Source organism: Mus musculus, chromosome 15 (assembly GCF_000001635.26).
Source record: "Mus musculus strain C57BL/6J chromosome 15, GRCm38.p6 C57BL/6J".
NCBI lineage: Eukaryota > Metazoa > Chordata > Mammalia > Rodentia > Muridae > Mus > Mus musculus.
Genome location: NC_000081.6, coordinates 28,120,069 through 28,126,859, shown reverse-complemented (window position 1 = coordinate 28,126,859; position 6,791 = coordinate 28,120,069). Strand labels below are relative to the sequence as shown.

Sequence of the window (6,791 nt, the reverse complement as noted above, 5' to 3'; positions counted from 1 at the left end):
TTAGATGTCAAGGCAGCAGATGACCTTAATTTTGGATCTTCTACCACAAAGATGGGCATTCTTAGGGAGCTCAGACTCACTCTGAAAGGACAGCATGCCAACCAAGCCCAACGCCAACTGTCATTTCATTTCTGTTTCAGAATCCCACGGTCCTCTTTCCACGCCTTGTGCCTGCATTCACAACCCTTCTAGCAACTCAGGAGAAGAGCAGCGGTAAGGACTTGAGAAGCTCCATCTCCGGGTGGATGACTCTGACCTCAAGCTGTGTGCATCCCAGCAGATGCAGGCAGGTGCAACTCCTGGCATCCACAGGAATGCCTCGGTGTCACCTTTATCTTGGCTTTTTTGTTGTTTAAGATCTCATGCCCTCTAGTTATTCATGTCTCTTTCAGGATTAGTTCCAAATAAGTCATATGAGGCCTTGATTTTATGGAACACAAAAGAAAGCAAATTTTCTATAGGGAGTCACAATCCTAGGAGGATGTGACAGCTTGTGAGTTTGAGAGAAGAAAGCTGAGCATGAAAACAGATGTGCTGAGATGGTGGTATCAGAGCATGAGAATACTTGGGATCCCTGGTAAAAATTCTTGAGGGTTCCCTTCATTCTTGATGAGCCTCCATGCTATCTTTTAGAAGACTTTCTTGGGGTCTTCTTATGATATCCTGATGGTGGTCCAGGATCCCCACATTAGTTATAAAAAAGAATCTTAAATAAAAGCAGGAGGTGTCAGCAGGTGAGTTCATTTTACTGCATTGGAATCTTGCAGAGGGACACTATAGAAGTCTTACGGGCACCTCACCTATCACAACCACCCTGGAGTCACACCATGTGATGAGCGTAATCATTCCTTTCATCTTCGGCCATTCTTAGCCCATTCTCTTGTCCCCAGCTGTCACCTGAATCTCACTAACATAACCACAGATACAAAATTATGAGGCAAATTCTTTCTTATAGCTGTAGAAAGACAATTGCAGCCAATAACAATGAAGTTTCTTCTTAGAAATCAACCACATTCAAGTGTCTCAGTGGTGTGTCAGCTACTGCCATGCAATTGTCATGACAGATTTTATATAAAATATGAGTAATAGGAGCTCAAAATGCAGCTCCCAGTTACTCTCTGAGTTCAGACAAAGGGAGAAAAGGAGAGATAGGAGACTTATTTTTTTACTGATTAGACAATACTAATAGGTTTTTAATGAGAAATCTGCACAAATGTATTTAGATACTTGCTGTACCTAATACCTGATAAGACACAAGGTTTGAAGGTTAAGGAAAGTCTAAAATCCATTACCAAAGGAAACATGGCAGTTGAGACTCCTCTCCCCTCACACTTTGGTGAAAAAAAGAATTAGAGAGCAGACAGGAAAGAGGGCTGACATGTGAACCCTCAGGCCATGTTCCACTGACCCACTTCCTCCACAGATGCTATGCCTCCTAAAGGTTCCACAACAGCAGCACTAAACTGGGAATCAAGATTTCATGAGCCTACTGGGAATGGTTCACATTCAAACCACAAGAGTTAGACAGCTCATGTTACCCTCCCAGGGGTTGAGAGTGGGGTGACATTTGTACTGTAAGGACACTGGAGAGGGCAAGCTAACATCTGGTGGTCTGCACAGTTAGTACAAGTCGGTCACCATAATATAGAGAAGACCCTCATTCGGCCTCTTCCACCAGGTCTCCTGGGTCTTGTTCTTTGTACCCTCGTGACCAAAATGCACACATACACCAGGGTCTTAGTCTTTCTGGCTTCACAGACCAAGAAGAGCCTGCCCAACAGCAGCCAGCCACTTCCCTTGCACTATCCAGTACAGCCAACATAAAGGAATGAGGCAACAGAGCCACATCTAGTTGATCTATATCTCCTGTATATTACTTTACCACCCATTCTCTTTATTTTTAAAGTAACATAAAATCCATCTATCCTTTGAGAATTTTACATATGGATACAATATATTTTGAGTATATCCACCTCCCACACTCTCAAACTTCTCCAAGCTATCCCTCCTGATTTCATGTCCTCTACTTTATCTTTATGACCCACTAGGTACAATATCAGCTGTCCGTGTGCACTTGGGTGTCAAACCATCCATTGTAACAAAGGAAACCTAAAAAGCTTTACCCCTGCAGAAAACAGACTCCCTCTCCCTACCCGGCCATCAGTTGATAATAACCCATCTAGAAGTGGGTTTCAGGAGCCCTTTTCCTATCATATCAGTTTCCTATTGCTGCTATCACAAATTTGTGCAATTTAGTCATTTTAAATAAGACAAATACGTTATTGTGCTGCTCATGTCATCACAATCTGAAATCAGTTTCACTGGACTGTAATCAAGTCTGCTCAGATCTGAAGTCTTTCTGAAGGATCTGAACAAGAATTTGTTTCCCTTTTTTATTTTTATTTTATTATTTTTCTTTAGAGGCCACTTGTATCTCTTTCCCTGTGGCCTTTTTCTCTATCAGAGTACATTTTCCCAATATGGTATCCATCATATTGAGTTCTCTCTCTCCCACTGACTCTGCATATTTCTTTTCCTTACAAGATCCCTATAGGATGGACAGTGGTGACACACCCCTTTAATCCCAGGATTCAGGGAGCAGAAGGAAGTTAATCTCTGCATTTGAGGCCAGCCTGGTGTACAGAGTTCCAGGAGAGCCAAGAAGCCCTGTCAAAAACACCAAGCAAACAAACAAAAAAGCCCTGTGGTTACAGCCAAAATTACCCCCAATACAAGATGCTTAAACATTATTAAATTTTAAAATATCATATTTAATATACATATACATAAAATTAATATATTAATATACATATATTTAACATGCATATGCATGTAGGCACACATGCCACAGTGCACACATGGAGGTCAGAGGAAAATTTACAGGAGTCTGTTCTCTCCTACCACGCTGGTCCTAAGGACAAACTCACCTAATTGGGTTTCAGACAAATTCTTCTAGTTCTAAGCCCTTTGGTCAGCCTCTCTTCGTAAGATTCCTAATCATACCAGCAAAATATTTTAGCAAAAAAGACTGGCCACGGGTTCCAGAGACTTTACACTTCCATGTACTTCTTGCTAGGATAGGAGGAAGCAAGTTAGCCAGCCTAGCATGCCCTAGTTTGCATTCTAAATGATCACAGTCTAACTGGTAGTAACAGGCTACATAAAAGTATCACATGTAAGAGGACAAAACTCCCTCTTTCTCTCGAACCAGGCGGCCTCAGCGGTGAGCAACACAGCAATGGCCAAGATTAAGGCTCAGGACCTGCACGGCAAGAAGGAAGAGCTGTTGAAATAACTGGACGATCTGAAGGTTAAACTGTCCCAGCTTCGCATCTCCAAAGTGACAGGGCACCAGGCCCAAGCTCTCCAAAATATGAGTCGTATGCAAATCCATCGCCTGTGTCCTCACTGCCACTAACAGAGTCAAAAAGAAAACCCCAGGAAATTCTTCAAGGGCAAGAAGTACAAGCCCCTGAACCTGCGACCCAAGAAGACTAGAGCTATGCTCCGCCAGCTCACCAAGCTCGGGGAGAACCTGAAGACCAAGAAGCAGCAGCGGAAGGAGCGGCTGTTCCCACTGCGCAAGTATGCAGTCAAAGCCTGAGACGACAACGACAATAAAGTGCAAGACTGATGGAACAAAACAAAACAAAACTCCAAGCTGTAGAGTGACGCTTGTGCATCGTGAAACCAAGAGGAGAAATACGGAGACCTGACCACACTGGCAAGAGACAACCTTAGCACCACCTCTCAAACATGCTCCCAAAAGTGCTGAATCATTTAGGAGAAATGATTGTTTTAGTCATAGCCAAGTGTTTAAGAAGTAATGGAAAACTCAAAGCATAAAAAATAAAGCCAGAACTTAGAAATGGCAGGGTTCAACATGACGTGACGTTGGCCGTGCCCTGTGAGAATGGGAGAGGAGCCAAGATGTGGGGGAAAAGGAGGAGGAGGAGGAGGAGGAGGAGGAGGAGGAGGAGGAGGAGGAGGAGGAGGAGGAGGAGGAAGAAGAAGAAGAAGAAGAAGAAGAAGAAGAAGAAGAAGAAGAAGAAGAAGAAGAAGAAGAAGAAGAAGGAAGAAGAATTTACTTTAGTGTCTACATGTGGAGAAGACAGTAAGACTTGGGTTTGTCCCAGATGGAGAATTTTATACATCTCAGAAATAGTCTAGGAAAAAATGGAGCCATTGTCTCAGAAAAATGGTAAAGAAATGTATTGCATAATTTGAATGTAAGAAAGAATAGTAAGAGTTTCTAAAGTGAATTTTAATTGGGCTTGTCCTCACAGTGACTTAAGGTCTAAATTTTGCATGATTTTTATGACCCCAGTAATTCAAAGCCAAAAAAGCAATTAATATAAGAAGTGGAACACTCCGGGCAGTGGTGGTGCATGCCTTTAATCCCAGCACTCAGGAGGCAGAGGCAGGTGGATTTCTGAGTTTGAGGCCAGCCTGGTCTACAGAGTGAGTTTCAGGACAGTCAGGGCTATACAGAGAAACCCTGTCTCGAAAAACAAAAAACAAAAACAAAAAAAAAAAAAAAAAGAAGTGGAACACAGCTTTTCCAAAGGCACCCTTCTTGGACTGCTATTCTTTCTGCCTACATCAAGATTATTTTTCTACAAAAGGAAACAATATAAATAGCATAAAATAATAAAATTATTATTTTATTTATATATTTTACTTATATATTTATCTATTTAATATATAGTTTTATATATTTATATAGTGAAATATATTTATATATTAAAATAAATGTATTTATATAGTTATATATGTAAATAAATATATATTTATTTACATATAATTTAAAAATAAAATTAAAAATATATATTATACAAACATCCCATGATGTAGCAGACATAATTGACTGTGAATTCAACACTTGCATCTGCAAAGAACCTAATATCTTATAGAATAATTTATTTTGAATTCCAAAGAACTTTTCTTAGAAACACAACGTTTACAAATATCTGTCACAGAACTTAGGGTAGGGATTAAATATTTTACTGTGTTGGGAGAAAAGCAATTGGACAGAGGAAAAAAAGGGAAACAGAAACATAATTAGAGGCCCCAAGGGGGATTAAAAGGAGTCAAGGAATGACAGACACCAGCAGGGCCACCCCAACCCCCTACCCCACCCCTCCTCCACACCTGGCTCCAAACAGAACTGAAGGACTTTACAGTGACAATGTCTGACTCTTTCTGGTATATCATTCTTTGAATAAAACACAGAGGAACTGTTTTGATTTGAGGCTTAATAAAGATATGCCAAACATAAAACACCAATTAGCTCCCCCTTTGATAAACTCCATGCTCTTCCCTGGGAGTGATTATCTAACATGCACAGGGATTTAATCCTCGCCAGTGGACAGGACTTGGGGCTCAACCTCCACCTCAGACCTTATACCAAAGTTAACGTATACATATTTACATCTCTAAAACAAAAACACAAAGCTTAACATTATTAAGAAAGTAGATAACAGCTTTGTGATTTTAGTTCAGGTATAGATTTCTTGGCCAAGTATGAACCATAAAAGAAGACCTGAGTTTGGTCCCCAGCACACAAACCTCATCGCTCACAACCTCCTGTAACTCCAAGTCCAGGAGTGACATCATCCTCTACCATCGTGTGGGCACAGTATTCACATTCGCACATGGCAAGACAGATACGCATATTTTAAGATAAAAGCAAACAAGAAAAAATGATAAGCCAGATTTTATGAGAATCTACATTTTCTAATCTTCAAAAACTCTTATTACAAATATGAAAGTCCAAGCCAGAAGTAGAAAATACTCACAATATCTGACAATTATTGTATTGAAAAAGAGAGTAATAAATTTTACAACTGAAGAAATATTTGAGTAAATAAATCACTGAAGAATATATAAAAATGTCTGGAAGCATGAAAGCTTGCTTACTATCGTTAGTCAGCAGGGAAATCACATTTATTTTTGTAGTGAGGTGCTCAGGAGCAGAGCTAAAGTGTAGAAAGACTGATAATATGAAGTGGTGGAAACGATGTGGTACAAACAGAACTCTCATATATTGCTGGTAGAAAAATAAAGTGACACGATTGCTTTTTAAAAACAGTCTTATGAACATAAGAACATACCTAATCATGTGACTCAGCAACTACATGTGGTTTTGAGTTCCACCTCGCCACTCCACTAGGCAGACACACAAAATGCAAGGCACTAGACTGCATTTACCCTATACACACTGTCAGGTAATGGGCTCAAGGGAAGTGCCAAGTAAGAGATGCCACAGGCTGAGGTGGATGCAGGGGTTGCCAAGCTCCCAGGCATCCAGTTACCGATGGAAACCACATGGAGTTAGAAATGAAAGGGGCCTAAGGGGAGACCAGGGTTGGGGGGGGTTCCCAAACTTTTGGACATACAGATGCCACTGGGTCACAGGGAGTTGGGAATGGAGTTGGCTCCATGCAGTGCTGGGAGAGTGGGGAACTCTGGCTTAGCTCAGCAGTGGCGAGTCCGGAGCATGGAGGGGCCTTCTACGGGAGGCTTAGATGGCACAGTCCACTGCCCCACAATTACACTCTTGTATACTTGCTTAAGGTAAAGAAAAGAACAATGGGGCCTGGAGAGATGGCTCAGCAGTTAAGAGAACTGACTGCTCTTCCAGAAGACCTGGGTTCAATTCCAAGCATCTGTATAGTGGCTCACAACAAACCCCTAGCCCCAGGGAGACCAATGCCTGCTTCTGGCCTCAAGTCACTGTGTGCATGTGGTTCACAGACATACATGTAGACAAAACACCCATACATGTATAA

At 41.3% G+C, this 6,791-nt stretch overlaps 1 pseudogene; it reads left to right on the top strand.

Annotated features, from left to right (window-relative positions):
* The first annotated feature begins 3,238 nt into the window (after window positions 1-3,238).
* Gm8472 lies at window positions 3,239-3,720 on the top strand (annotated as a pseudogene).
* The last annotated feature ends 3,071 nt before the right edge of the window (window positions 3,721-6,791 follow it).